General features: G+C 44.4%; 1 long non-coding RNA gene across 2 annotated transcripts in view; it reads right to left on the bottom strand.

Annotated features, from left to right (window-relative positions):
• LOC142748995 (uncharacterized) overlaps positions 1 to 15,038 on the bottom strand; it is a 71,309-nt gene that overhangs the window by 39,443 nt on the left and 16,828 nt on the right. For both annotated transcript variants that reach the window (XR_012882353.1, XR_012882352.1), the window contains exon 2: positions 4,637 to 4,724. This is a non-coding gene — a long non-coding RNA (uncharacterized LOC142748995). The remainder of the gene's footprint in view (positions 1 to 4,636; positions 4,725 to 15,038) is intronic.

Here is a 15,038-nt window from a genome sequence, read left to right as displayed (position 1 = left end):
AAGTGCCCTCTTTCTTATGTACATGTATTCCAGATGTGAAGCATTACTGATAACATAAGAGTGGGCCCAAATGTTGGCCCTGTGCATTGGTTTCTGGTGCCACTTATTTACAGGATTCATACACATTTAAAATGAATTATGCTTGTAGTTGTTCCCAGCTAACACCAGGATGAGAAGTCAATGAATAATAGTTGCTTGACATTACTGAAGTAATAACGCAATTAACAGTATACCACAGGACAGGGGATAGATGTGTGATCGCTAGCAGCGATAGGGAGAACGGGGGACTGAAAGTCCCCTGAAGTTCTCCATCACAAACCTCGGACTTCCGGGGTCTGTGTCGGCAGCTCCGGAGAAATTAATGGAGCGCCGGCCCCGCTTGTGCGCATGCGTGACCAGCGCTCCTTTCATTTTTAGTGAGCTGCCCTGCCGCCGGAAGTCAGAGGTTAGTCATGGAGAACTTCAGGGGACGTTCAGTCCCCCGTTCTCCCTATCGCTGCAAGCGATCACACATGTATCCCCTATCCTGTGGATAGGGGATACATGTCTTTTATTAGGACACACTGTAGGTCGCATTTTTTTGGGAGGGGGGACGCTGTATGGCGTTCCCTACAGGGGGGGGCTGTATGGCATTCCCTACAAGGGGGGCTGTATGGCGTTCCCTACAGGGGGGGACACGTTGTATGGCGTTCCCTACAGGGGGGGGGACGCTGTATGGCGTTCCCTACAGGGTGGGGACTCTGTATGGCATTCTCTGCAGGGACGACGACGCTGTATGGCGTTCCCTACAGGGGGGGACGCTGTATGGCGTTCCCTACAGGGGGGGGACGCTGTATGGTGTTCCCTACAGGGGGGGGATGCTGTATGGTGTTCCCTACAGGGGGGGGACGCTGTATGGCGTTCCCTACAGGGGGGGCTGTATGGCGTTCCCTACAGGGGGGGACGGGCTGTATGGCTTTCTCTACAGGGGGGGACACGCTGTATGGCGTTTCCTACAGGGGGGACGCTGTATGGCATTCCCTACAGGGGGGGGATGCTGTATGGAGTTCCCTACAGGGGGGGACGCTGTATGGCGTTCCCTACAGGGGGACGACGCTGTATGGTGTTCCCTACAGGGGGGGAGACGCTGTATGGCGTTCCCTACAGGGGGGACGCTGTATCGCGTTCCCTACAGGGGGGGCCTGTATGGCGTTCCCTACAGGGGGGGCTGTATGGAGTTCCCTACAGGGGGGGCTGTATGGCGTTCCCTACAGGGGGGGCTGTATGGCGTTCCCTACAGACCCCCCTGTAGGGAACGCCATACAGACTCCCTGTAGGTAACACTATACAGCCCCCCTGTAGATAACGCCATACAGTCCCCCCTGTAGATAACGCCATACAGCCCCCTCTGTAGATAGCGCCATACAGCCCCCCCTGTAGATAGCGCTATACAGCCCCCCCTGTAGATAGCGCCATACAGTCCCCCTGTAGATAGCGCCATACAGCCCCCCCCCTGTAGATAGCGCCATACAGCCCCCCCTGTAGGGAACGCCATACAGTCCCCCCCTGTAGGGAACGCCATACAGTCACTCCCTGTAGGGAACGCCATACAGTCCCCCCCTGTAGGGAACGCCATACACCCCGCCCTGTAGGGAACGCCATACAGACCCCCTGTAGATAACGCCATACAGTCCCCCCATAGATAACGCCATACAGTACCCCCATAGATAACGTCATACAGCTCCCTCTGTAGATAGCGCCATACAGCCCCCTCTGTATATATCTACAAAGGGGGCTGTATGGCGTTTTCTACAGAGGGGCTGTATGGCGTTATCAAAAGGGGGGGTTTGTAAAAAAGGCACTATCTACAAGGGGGGGTTGTGTGACACCCAGGGGAGGGGGGGCCCCAGTCAAAAGTTTGCTATGGGGCCCAGTCTTTCCTAGTTACGCCCCTGAGAGTAAGCTAACTGACTAGTCATTTACGAAGGTAAAGCCACAACATATTCCTTAAGCCATGGGTAACCATCTTCAGTGAATACCACCAGGCACTTAGACTGACCTTAGCACATACTATAAAGGTCACTATGAGACTAATGTCTATCACTTGATCATGAATCATTGTGTACCACAAGGCCAACTGTGTCTGATCCTACACAATGCAAGTAGGCTTCCAGAAACTGGTCTAATATTTATAATCAAGGCCAAACTTAGTTGCAGGAAACTTTTGCGGTTGCATAGGGAGCATCACTTGTCACTACTGAAGAGGGCTTGACTGTCCCTGGTGGCCTCGGCACCAGGAACATGCACAGCCAGTCCCACACTTGATACCTAAACCTATGGAGAAACATCTACATTGGATCCAGCTACATGTTCTAGTTGAATAATTGTACTGTGTTATTAAGGCAGCTGTCCGGCTTTGCTATTTGGGCAACTTATGGCAACATTATTTCTATATTGCATCATTTGGCACTTAATGTGGTACACTAGGAGGTGGGGGTATCAATATCAGATACTGAACAGAGCACTACACAAGGCTGTTTATTAGTATCCATGAAATAATAATAAAAATTCTCACTGCCTCTCCCTCTCTCGTAGGAACTGGCCACCTATCACATATAGCATACCAGGAACTTTCCCACTATTAACAGCTACTTACTAACCTTATACAATGTTATGGACAGTGCTGTATTCAGTAACCTAGATAAAAAATATTTGCTGAACAAATGCAGTTAGGTCCAGAATTATTTGGACAGTGACACAAGTTTTGGCATTTTAGCTGATCACCAAAACATATTGTATATACAGTTCTATCATTTATATGGGCTTATAGTGCAGACTCTCAGCTGTAATTTGCGGGTATTCACGTCCTAATTTGAGGAAGGGTTTAGGAATTAGAGCTCTTTAATATGTAGCTGCCTCTTTTTCAAGGAACCAAAGGTAATTGAACAATTATCTCAAAAGCTATTTAATGGGCTATTCCCTCGTTAATTCATCAATTAAGCAGGTAAAAGGTCTGGAGTTGATTCCAGGTGTGGCATTTGCATTTGGAAGCTGTTGCTTTGAATCCACAACATGAGGTGAAAGGATCTCTTAATGTAAGTGAAACAGATTATCGTTAGGCTGAAAAAAATGAAGAAATCGATAAGAGAGATAGCACAAATGTTAGGAGCGGCCAAATCAACAGTTTGGTACATTCTTGAAAAAAAAGAGCGCACTGGTGATCTCGTGAACTCTTAAAAGGCCTAAACATCCACGGAAGATAACAGTGGTGGATGATCGCAGAATCCTTTCCATGGTGAAGAAAAACCCCTTCACAACATCTACCCAAGTAAAGAAAACTCTCCTGGAAGTAGGTGTATCAGTATCTAAGTCTACCATAAAGATAAGACTTCATGAGAGCAAATACAGAGGGTTGACCACAAGGTGCAAACCATTAATCAGTCATTAATTCAAAAATAGAAAAGCCAGATTAGACTTTGCCAAACAACATCTAAGAAGCCAGCCCAGTTCTGGAACAGCATTCTTTGGACAGATGAAACCTGTACCAGAATGATGGGAGGAAGAAAGTATGGAGAAGGCTTGGAATGGCTCATGATCTAAAGCATAGGGATCTTTTTAGATCCCGTGGAATGTCTATTCACTGTCTAAACACTTCAGTATCGTTAATTTGTTCGTATAAGACAGCACATACTGATCGAAAAGGATCCCTATCTGCTGAGGATAGGAATGGAGAGAAGTGTATGACCCTGATTGGTCAGCGTCATACACTCCTCTGTACAACGCCCACTTTGTCAATTGTAAAACACGCCCAGTTGTCCATTGAGAAACTCATTAGCATAAAGCTAAAATCGCTAATAACGTGGTGAAAATAGATCGTTTTTTTTAAATAAAAAGCACTGCTGTCACCTACATTATAGCGCCCATCTCCTTATGTATGAGATAGGGCACTTATAATGTGGTGACAGAGCCTCCTTAAGACAAAACTTAAGGCAGAAAGACCCAGAAACAAGCAACAACTGAAGACAGCTGCAGTAAAGGCCGGGCAAAGCATCACAGAGGAGGAAACTCAGCGTTTGGTGATGTCCATGGGTTCCAGACTTCAGGCAGTCATTGCCTGCCAAGGATTCTCTACAAAGTATTTTAAAAAAACATTTTATTTATGGTAATGTTAATTTGTCTAATTACTTTTGAGCCCCTGAAATGAGGAGGCTGTGTAGAATAATGGTTGCAATTCCTAAACGTTTTACAGGATATTTTTGTTCAACCCCTTGAATTAAACCTGAAAGTCTACACTTCAAGTCCAATGCGGTGGCATGCTGAGCCCAAATCATGAAGATTGTGTCACCTTCAAAATAATTCTGGACCTAACTGTATGAACCATCCCTCACCCAACCTTCGAGTTACCATGATGACAGATGTATATAAAAACTCCTAGAACCCATTCATTAAATATTTAACGTAAATTACTTCAAGAATCAGCTGGAATTTAATTCCTTCATTAAAAACTCATTAGTCTTCAATTTATTCTGAGATGATGATCCTTTCTAAGGGATTATACTAGGTAAAGCCTTTAACATTCTGCCAATGTATAATAAATGTGAGGATACTGGCTCCTTTGTGTCAATGCTACTGGAATAATAGCTGTGACCTATCTCACCTTTGGGTCCATTTCCAAGCCGACAGTCTCACAACGGAGCCAATTATGTAACCAGCGTGACTTATCTTGTCCAGACAGGGACCTTTTCCTTTCAATAAGAAGAATTAAAAAAAAGTCTATTACAATTACACAGTTCAGAAGAGCAACTGAGATGGTGTCTATTTAGTGTTGACTAATCCTTTGACAATGATAGACATCCTTACTGCACATGTAGACTGTATATAATGTATTACTGGTTGTAGTTATTACTCTATAATATAATTTGTACACATGAAACATTGGGCATTTTAAATGTAGTATCGGCAATCTGATGCAAGAAAAGTGCCTCAACTTAATTTGTTACACCCAAAAACAGCACATTCATAAATGCAAAAAACTTGGTCATTTCATCTAGGCCAGCACCCCTGTAGGATATTAAACCAATAGCAGAATAGTCCAAACGTGAACATAACCTTCACACATGATTTTTTTTAAACACTTATTTTATAGATTTTTATAAAAATTTAATTCACACCTTTGGGGTCATCTCCAGCATGTACTATTTATATTTTATATCTATAGGTGCTGTCATTCCTCTAATATTTATCGTTTTATATTTTGTTTTGTTTTGAACAATAAAATGTGGCAATTTTGTTATCTCCACCACCATGGCATGGAAGAAGTAATTGCAGATCAAGGATATACGCAACAGAGGAAGCCTGTGTGGCTGCTAGGGAGCTGATGGAATTGAAAGTCTTGCCCCCTTACACATGGGCAGTGTGAACATGGCTCACTCCACAGGAACCTTAACATTAGCAAACAAGCAAGGAAGGAAGGTGCAGGCTTGTCATGCTGACCTCTCCTACAAGGGGTGATAAGGGGGGAAATAAACTTCAGGTTCTCTGGTGGGTTAATTTAGTAGCATTGGTGGGGCATAATTTAGATTTTTGCTTTGAAGTGCCCTCTTTCTTATGTACATGTATTCCAGATGTGAAGCATTACTGATAACATAAGAGTGGGCCCAAATGTTGACCCTGTGCATTGGTTTCTGGTGCCACTTATTTACTGGATTCATACACATTTAAAATGAATTATGCTTGTAGTTGTTCCCAGCTAACACCAGGATGAGAAGTCAATGAATAATAGTTGCTTGACATTACTGAAGTAATAACGCAATTAACAGTATACCCAAGATTGTCTGCATATTTATGGAAAGCAATCTGCATAACATTTGAAATACAATAATATGGGTATTTTTTTCTTTAAAATGTCTTACACTGTTAACCTCTATACAAAATCACAGACATGTAGTTAGCTCCTACATTATTCATTACATCAAGCTAAAGAAGCTTACTTGTCTTAAATGTCTGTGTTTTTTAAACCTAGACAAGGCTGTGGGCATGAATTCAGATCTTTTCACTGGGAATATCTTCCTCAAATTTCCCCTGCATCTAGGTTTTGATTTTGCTACACTTCCGAATGCAAGATGTGGCAGGGACATATCAAAGGGGATGTACACAGGGTTTAATTTAAAGAGGTTTTCTGAGATTGGTAAAAATCTTGCCAAACGTACATAAAAAAATAAAATAATAAAAGACGACTACCCTAACAAAATCTCTGGCGTTCCAGACAGCCGCTCTGTTGGTACCCGCCACTCTTTGTTTACTGTTCTGTAACGATGACTTGGCTGTATACCCACATGATCCCTGCAGCCAATTACAGGCCACAGTGGTATATGTCACGAGACAACTGAGGCCAGCGATTGGCTGCAGTGATCACAGGGATATACGGGCATGTCATTGCTACAGCACAGTAAACTGAGCAGCAGGGAGCACCGAAGCTGCTGTACTGAAACATCAGGGAATTTGTCAGGTCTTTTATTTTTTATGTCATTTCCCCCTTCCCCCGTGGCCAGAATTTTGTCAATTTGAAATACCCATTTAAAAAAAGTAGTTTATTTCCTATATTAAACCGTACAGTATCTATTGTTGAAAAAAATAAATCACAATACCTCCTAAGGCAGTATAGTCTGCAGATTTTAGGTCTGTTTCTTTATATCTGTTACATTTTGTGGATGGCCATTTTTTTCTCTAAAATTGTGCTAAGTGGGTGAGCTTTCCCTGGTGAAAAGTTAGAACTGATAATAGCAAGAGTAGTTCTGTAGCAGTCCAGGTTTGGTACACATATAAGTGGCAACAGGTTGTAGCGTGAGGCAGAGATATGGTCAGGAAACAATCCAAGTTTGTTACACAGGTAAGTGGCAACAGCTTGTAGAGTAAGGCAGGGATGTGGTCAAGATACAATCCAAGTAGGGTAAGTAAATGAGCAGCAACAGTTTGTAAAGTAAGGCCCGGTCTATACCTAGACTTTTTGTAGTGCTATTGATTTTAACTCTTGGGTGACAGCTGCAGTTCACAGAAGTGCATGCAACTCAATGTATTCATTTAGACTGCAGCTCAATTTATCAAATCAATCAGTAGTACTACAAAAAGTGTAGATGTAGCCCTGGACCTGGGCAGAAAGGTACTTGACTTGAGGCAAGAAGATAAATAGTCTTGCAATTAGAAAGTGCAAGGGCCTGGCTTTTGTAGGTTTAGACCAATCAGGCAAACAAGGCAAGGATTTCAGAGGCAAAAGTCAAGATAAAGTAGACAACAGATTCAGCAGTGGAGCTCATCTGCAACGCTCCTGAGCTCAATGAGAAAAACTGCTGCTTGAGACACAGGGGTTTCTGGATTCAAATCCTGACACAGAAGTCTTGCACAGACACTGATGGAGGGTGACTGTAACATGATTTTGGCTCCTTTCCCTGTTTTGTTATTACCATTTCAAACTAGATGTACTTTTTTGGTGACTGAGGATTTTGAACATTTACAGGGAGCCTGCAGACAGGGAAAGGAGAACTACAGAATGCTGGAAGATGTCACTTTCTCCTAATTAGAAATATTTTTCCTATACTCAAAAGTTCTACTGATTTATGTAAATTATTATGTAATGCGCTTAATGTGTTTAGGAGCTTACACCCAACAAATTCATAAGGTTGATTTTGGTTGTGGGGATTAGTACTGTTAGCAATATGTGAATGATGCAACATATAAAAGGGGTTTTCATAGTTGCCAACTTTTTTTTTTTTTTCAGGGACACTTAGGGTGTGGCATCTTTGGTGGGTGTGTCTTAAGGGCATGGTTTATCTGGTGGGTGTGGCTAGTGGGGCATGGCTTTCCAGAATTTCTGCATACAAAAAAAACGAACAAAATTTCTGCATTAGTTTGGCTGACAACTACTATGGTGGCAGGTATGTCTCTGGTCATCTGGTTGTTTACAGGCAGATGATGTCTCACTTTATCACTAAGGCTAGGCGATATGTGCTGACCACTAATGTCAGCATAAAAACCAGGGTAGATAGTGCCGCACTCAGTGCCACTTGTAGATGGTGCTCCAAACTGCCCCTAGTAGATATTGCCACACATTGCTCCCTGTAGATATTTCCACACACTGCTCCCTGTAGATAGTGCCACACATTTCTCCCTGTAGATGATGTCACACATTGCTCCCTGTAGATATTGCCACACAGTGCTCCCTGTAGATAGTGCTACACACTTCTCCCTGTAGATATTGCCGCACACTGTTCCCTTTAGATGATGCCACACACTGCTCCCTTTAGGTAGTGCCACCCACTACTCACTGTAGATATTGCCACACACTGCTCCCTGTAGAGATTGCCACACACTGCTCCCTGTAGATGGTGCCACACACTGCTCCCTGTAGATGATGCCACACACTGCTCCCTGTAGATGATGCCACACACTGCTCCCTGTAGATGATGCCACACACTGCTCCCTGTAGACATTGCCATACACTGCTCCCTGTAGATATTGCCACACACTGTTTCCTGTTGATGATGCCACACAATGCCACCTGGAGATAGTGCCACAATGCCCTCTGTAGATAATACCACAATGCCCTCTATAGATAATAACACAATGCCCTCTGTAGATAGTGCCACACTCCCCCTGTCGATGATAGCACACAGACCCCTGTAGGTTATGCCACACAGACCCCCTGTAGATTATGTCACACACTCCCCCTGTAGATGATGCCACACACAACCCCTGAAGATGCCACACATGCTGCCTGTATGTCTGTGGTTATCTGGTTGTTTACAGGCAGATGATGTCTCCCTTTATCACTAAGGCTAGGCGATATGTGCTGACCACTAATGGCAGTGTAAAAACCAGGGTAGATAGTGCCACACTCAGTGCACCTTCTGGATGGTGCTCCACACTGCCCCAATAGATGACTCCACACACTGCTCCCTGTAGTTGCTGCCACACACTGCTCCCTGTAGATAGTACCACACACTGCTCCCTGTAGATATTGCCACATACTGCTCCCTGTAGAGATTGCCACACACTGCTCCCTGTAGATGATGCCACACACTGCTCCCTGTAGATGGTGCCACACACTGCTCCCTGTAGAGGATTCCACACACTGCTCCCTGTATATATTGCCACACAGTACTCCCTGTAGATGATGCCACACACTGCTCCCTGTAGATGATGCCACACACTGCTCCCTGTTGATGATGCCACATGCTGCTTCCTGTAGATGATGACACACAATGCTCCCTGTAGATAGTGCCACACACTTCCCCCTGTAGATAGTGCCACAATGCCCTCTGTAGATAATACCACAATGCCCTCTATAGATAATAACACAATGCCCTCTGTAGATAGTGCCACACTCCCCCCTGTCGATGATGCCACACACAACCTCTGTAGATGCCACACATACTCCCTGTAGGTTATGCCACACGGACCACCTGTAGATGATGCCACACATCCCCCTATAGATGATGCCACACACCGCCCCTGTAGATTATGCCACACACACCCTGTAGATGATGCCACACACACCCCCTGTTGATGATGCCACATAGACCCCCTGTAAAGGATGCCACACAGACCCCGTGTAGATAGTGCCACACACAGCCCTCCTGTAGATAGTGCCACACACAGCCCCCTGTAGATAGTGCCACACACAGCCCCCTGTAGATAGTGCTACATACTCCCCCTGTAGATAGTGCCACATACTCTCACTGTAGATAGTGCCACATACTCCCACTGTAGATAGTGCCATATACTCCCACTGTGGATAGCCCTCTCCCCCCCTCACTGTAGGTAGAGCCATTGTGGCTCCCTCTATAATCGGAATCCCTGGACAGGTGTCGACAATGCTCTGGCCAGGGATTCCGCTGCAGGAGGTGCCCCTGACATCACTGCCCTTATAAGGACAGTGAAGTCATGGGCTATTCCTGGAGTGCCGGAATCCCCGGCCAAAGCGTTGCTGATGCCCTGGCTGGGAATTCTGCTCATAGTGAGAGCCCTGACTTCACTGTCCACATAAGGGCAGTAACGTCAGTGGCACCCCCTGCAACTGAATCCCCGGCCAGGGCATCGGCAACGCTTTGGCCGGGGATTTTGCTCCAGGAGGAGTGAATGGCAGAGCAGGAAGCGGATAGTTTCCTGCTTTGCCATAGTAATGATAGTATTCAATTGTATTTGCGTCCTGAGTACGTAGATACGATTGAATGTAGCAGTTGCCGGGACAGTAATTTGCCGGGACTATCTCTGTAAATTCGGGACAGTGCCAGCAAATGTGGGACAGTTGACAAGTATGGGTTTTTCATTAAACAACATTCATCAAATTGATAAAAGCCTGATCACTGGGGGTCTGACCGCTGGAACCCCAGAGATCAATAGGATGCGGGCACCGTGTGTGAATGGAGCTGTAATGCACATGCGTGACCACTACTCCTTTTACTATCTATGGGACTGACAGTGATAGCTGAGTAGAGCGCTCGGCTACCTCAGTTAGTTCCATAAACATAATGTCTGTATCTGGTGTGTGTGCTGCGCTTTTCTGACGTGTGTGCTGCATTTGTCTGATATGTGTGTGTGCATACATCTGATGAGTGCATAACGTGTGTATTGTTTACGGCCTGTGTCACTTAAAGATGCTCTGTCACCAGATTATAAGTGGCCTATCTCCTACATAATCTGATCGGCGCTGTAATGTAGATAACAACAGTGGTTTTTATTTTGAAAAATGATCATATTTGAGCAAGTTATGAACAATTTTAGATTTAGAAACTAATTAGCATAAATCTAAAATTGTTCATAACTTACTCAAATATGATTGTTTTTCAAAATAAAAACCACTGTTATTATCTACATTACAGCGCCTATCAGATTAGGTAGGAGGTAGGGCACTTATAATCTGGTGACAGAGCCTCTTTAAGGGAGGGGCCGACGCACATTCTTGCACAGAGGCTCTTTGTCCGCATCTGAATTAGTAAATATGCTCATTGGTAGCAGAAATTCATTAAGCACATGTTTAGTATAAACTCTTTTAATACTCTGTGAATAATTGAGACTTAATGGGAAAAGCATCAAGTCTTTTTCTATCCAGTTTTTCACCCCCTGGATGACGTAACAGCCCATGTGACAGCTGCAGCCTATGATTGACTGCAGCTGTCACATGGGATGAAAAGTCATCCCAGGTGGCCGGACTGGAGGAAGAAGCAGGGAGTTCAGGGTGAGTATGAAGGTTTATTTTTTTTTCTCAGTTGCGATTTTTGCAGCGGAATGGGGAAAACCCGCAACAGAAAAGCAACGAAAACACATGATAAATTGACATGCTGCAGATTTAAATTCCGCGCCGCAGGTCAATTTACGAACGTTATGAACGTAAATTCGGCATCGTTTACGCTACGTGGGAACCCAGAATAAGGCTAATGTGTGGACAATAAATACAAATACATTTTTTTGCCATAAGATGGACATATCCCCTAAAACCCCATATCTTACTCATCTGGAGTTTAGTCATGTTGAGATATCTACTCTTCTGTCCTATGAATTTTGTTTTGAGAGGTTTATGACAACATTACAATCTGCACAATGTGATGTATAAACACAACACTAAGCACTTTTATGATTTGCTTGTGAAATATAGTTTTATTTCTAGCAATCACTAAATAGTATTTGTAACGTTTCAGTCTATAAATCAGACCTTCCTGACAAATCTTAACATAGTGTTCATAGGACAGTTTGTTAAGCTTTATAATTTTTTCTGACAGATGCCTGAAGAAAGTCTGATTTAGAGACCAAAACATTATAGATGCTCTTTACGGATTGCAATAATTAAAAAGACGCCGCGTAAAAAGAAGGAGCATGTAACTTTTTGAGCCGTTTTTTGGAGCTGTTTTTCATAGAGTCAATAGAAAAACAGCCCCTAAAACGGCTTAAAAAAGCCTCCAAAAAACATTTTCTGCTTCAAAAACGGCTGAAAATCAGAAGCTGTTTTCCCTTGAAAACAGCTACGTCATTTTCAGCCGTTTTTAATTGTGTGTGTGAAAATACCCTAAGGTGAGGTGGATGTTGGCTTGCTTTGTTTAAGCCAGGATGTACAGCCCAGATCTTTGGCTGCATTTGCTAAAGCTCTGTAACAGTGCGTCATCCTGCCTGAAGGAGGCGTTTTGTATTTAAACCCTTAATGACCAAGCCTTGTTGCGCGTTAATGACCAAGGATTATTTTTTCTTTTTCACTGTCGCATTCCAAGTGTCCTAACTTTTTTTTTATTTCGTCGACATCGCCGTATAAGGTCTTGTTTTTTGCAGGTCTAGTTGTATTTTTTAATTACAACATTTTTGGATGCATATAATATATTGATTAACTTTTATTAACTTTATTTTAGGAGAGAATTGAAAATAAGCAGCTATTCCAGCATTGATTTTCGCTTTACAAATTTATGCCGTTCACTATGCGGCACAAATAACATGTTGCCTTTATTCTATTGGTCAGCACGATTACGGGGATACCAAATATATAAAGGTTTTATATGTTTTCCTTCATTTGCACAATAAAAACCTTTTTTTTTTTTAAATAAAAAAATAATTACTTGTTTTTTCATCTCCGCATTCCAAGACCCGTAACTTTTTTATTTCCGTCGATATAGCCATATGTGGCCTTGTTTTTTCCAGGACAAGGTGTAGTTTTCATTGGTACTATTTTGGGGTACATGGGACTTATTGATTAAGTTTTATTTTAATTTTTTATGGGGGAAGATATAATATAAAATATAATATAAAATACGTTTTGGCGTTGTTTTTTGCATTTTTTGGGCGCCCTTCACCCGGCTGTTTAATTAATGTGTTAACTTTATTGTTCGAGTCCTTATGATCGCGGAAATACAAAATATGTGTATGTGTTATTTTTTGGGATACTTTTACTAAATAAAATCACTTTTTAGGGAAAAAAAATGTGGTTTTATTTTATTTTCACTGTAATATATATATTTTTTCATAAACGTTATTTAATTGTTTTCATTTTTTTTGTCCCACTAGGGAACTTCACTTTGCTATCTGATCGCAGATATAATGCTTTGGTATACTTAGTATACCAAATCATTATTGCCTGTCAGTGTAAAATCTAGTAGGCCACGTCACTGGCCATGCCTTGGAAACCAATCGGCACCCAGAGAACTCGTCACGGGGTTGCTGATGTGATGACAGAGGGAGCTCCCTCCCTCTCTCAAAAACAATAGATGCCTTAGATACCGCGGTCGCTTTGACAGCAAAATCTATTGTGTCAAACTGCCGGAATCGGATAGCGCTTCGATTCCGACAGTTGCAGCAGGAGCCTGGCTGTGCAGTACCCACGAGATCAGAGATATATCCGTCTCTATGCGGAAACTAGCTCCTGCTTGGGACGGATATATCCGTCCTTCTTTGTTAAGGGGTTAAAAGGGCAATGAGCCTGCCAAATGGGACCTAAACTGCGTTCTGTGAGCTGAACAGAAGAGAGTGTAGTGGCTTTTGAGGCAGTGAGCTTCTAGCCGTCTCCGTTGCTGCAGTGGATTGGACTAGAGGAGCGATGAGTCTCAGAGAAGAGAAAGAGCTGGAACTGAGGAGACATACGAAGTCTGGACAGAACAGTGCGCAGCAGTATCTGTGTTAGGGCCTGAGACAGTGGCGGATCCCCATCGCAGTTTTATCACATTTTGGCTGCGAATCACCACAAAACTGAAGGCCCCTCAACTGTTTCCGCGTCCTTTGGACGCAGGTACAATGGACATCACTGGCAAGGCAAGGGAACCATCGGTTCCCTTCTTCACCATTCGGTCTTGTTTTGTCATGCAGGCGGTCCACTGGATGCGGCCTGGTCAAAAGAGACCAGGCCTGCGTCGTCGGAGAAGAGGACGGCGCTGGGACGGGGACAGGTAAGTGTGGCACTATCTACAGGGGGTGGCGCATTCTACAGAGGGGCTGTGTGCGGTATCTACAGGGGGGCTGGGTGTCATATCTACAAGGAGGGTAGTGCTGTCTACAGGGAGGTGGCGCTATCTACAGGGTGTGTGTGGCACTATCTACAGGGGGTGGAACTATCTAAAAGGGGTGTGTTATCTATAGGGGTGTGTGGCACTATCACCGGGGGGTGTTGCTTGCTATTTACAAGGGGGATGGTGCTATCTACAGGGGGCAGGTGCTATCTACAGGGGTATGTGTGGCGCTATCTTCCAGGGGGTTAGTGCTTTCAAAAGGGGGGTGGCGCTATCTGCAGGGGGTGTGTGGCACTATCTACAGGGGATGGCACTATCTACAGGAGTGTGCTATCTACAAGGTGGTGGTGCTATCTACAGGGGGTGTATGGCACTATTTATACTTCCAGGGGGGTAGTGCTTTCTAAAGGGGGGTGGCGCTATCTACAAGGGGTTTGTGGCACTATCTGCAGGGGGTGGCACTATCTACAGGGGCGTGGTATCTACAAGGTGGTGGCGCTATCTATAAGGGGGTGTGTGGCACTATTTACAGTGGGGCTGTGTGGCGCTATTTACAGGGGGGCTGTATGGCACTTTCACCAGGGGGTCTGTGTGGCACTATCTATAGGGGGGCTATGTGTGATGCTATCTACAGGGCTGTGTGTGATGCTATCTATAGGGGGGTGTATGACACATTCTACAGGGGGCTGTGTGTGGCGCTATCTACAGGGGGGTGTGGGTGATGCTATCTACAGGGGCTGTGTGTGGCGCTATCTACTGGGGGGGGTGTCGCGCTATGTACAGGGGGCTGTGTGTGGCGCTATCTACAGGAGGGTGTGTGTGATTGTGGCGGAACGGGTGACGGTTACAGGCATTGTACCCAGATAAAGGTTAAGCCTGCCGCAAACCGTCGCACTCCCGCCATCCGGGTGCCATAGCTTAGATGGCGCCCGGTGCTAGATGGGGATATGTCCCCTCAAACTGCATTACGTTATGTTTGATAACCAGTTGTTTTATATTGTATTGTATTCAGTGCTGCTTCAATGTCCTCCCCTCTAGGGTTAATCTTACACTGTAGGAGAATGAGTCACAGACTGAGAGCGG

This window comes from Rhinoderma darwinii, chromosome 3 (assembly GCF_050947455.1).
Source record: "Rhinoderma darwinii isolate aRhiDar2 chromosome 3, aRhiDar2.hap1, whole genome shotgun sequence".
Lineage (NCBI taxonomy): Eukaryota > Metazoa > Chordata > Amphibia > Anura > Rhinodermatidae > Rhinoderma > Rhinoderma darwinii.
Note: the sequence above shows the minus strand (reverse complement) of the source record. Positions and strands in the feature narration are given on the sequence as shown.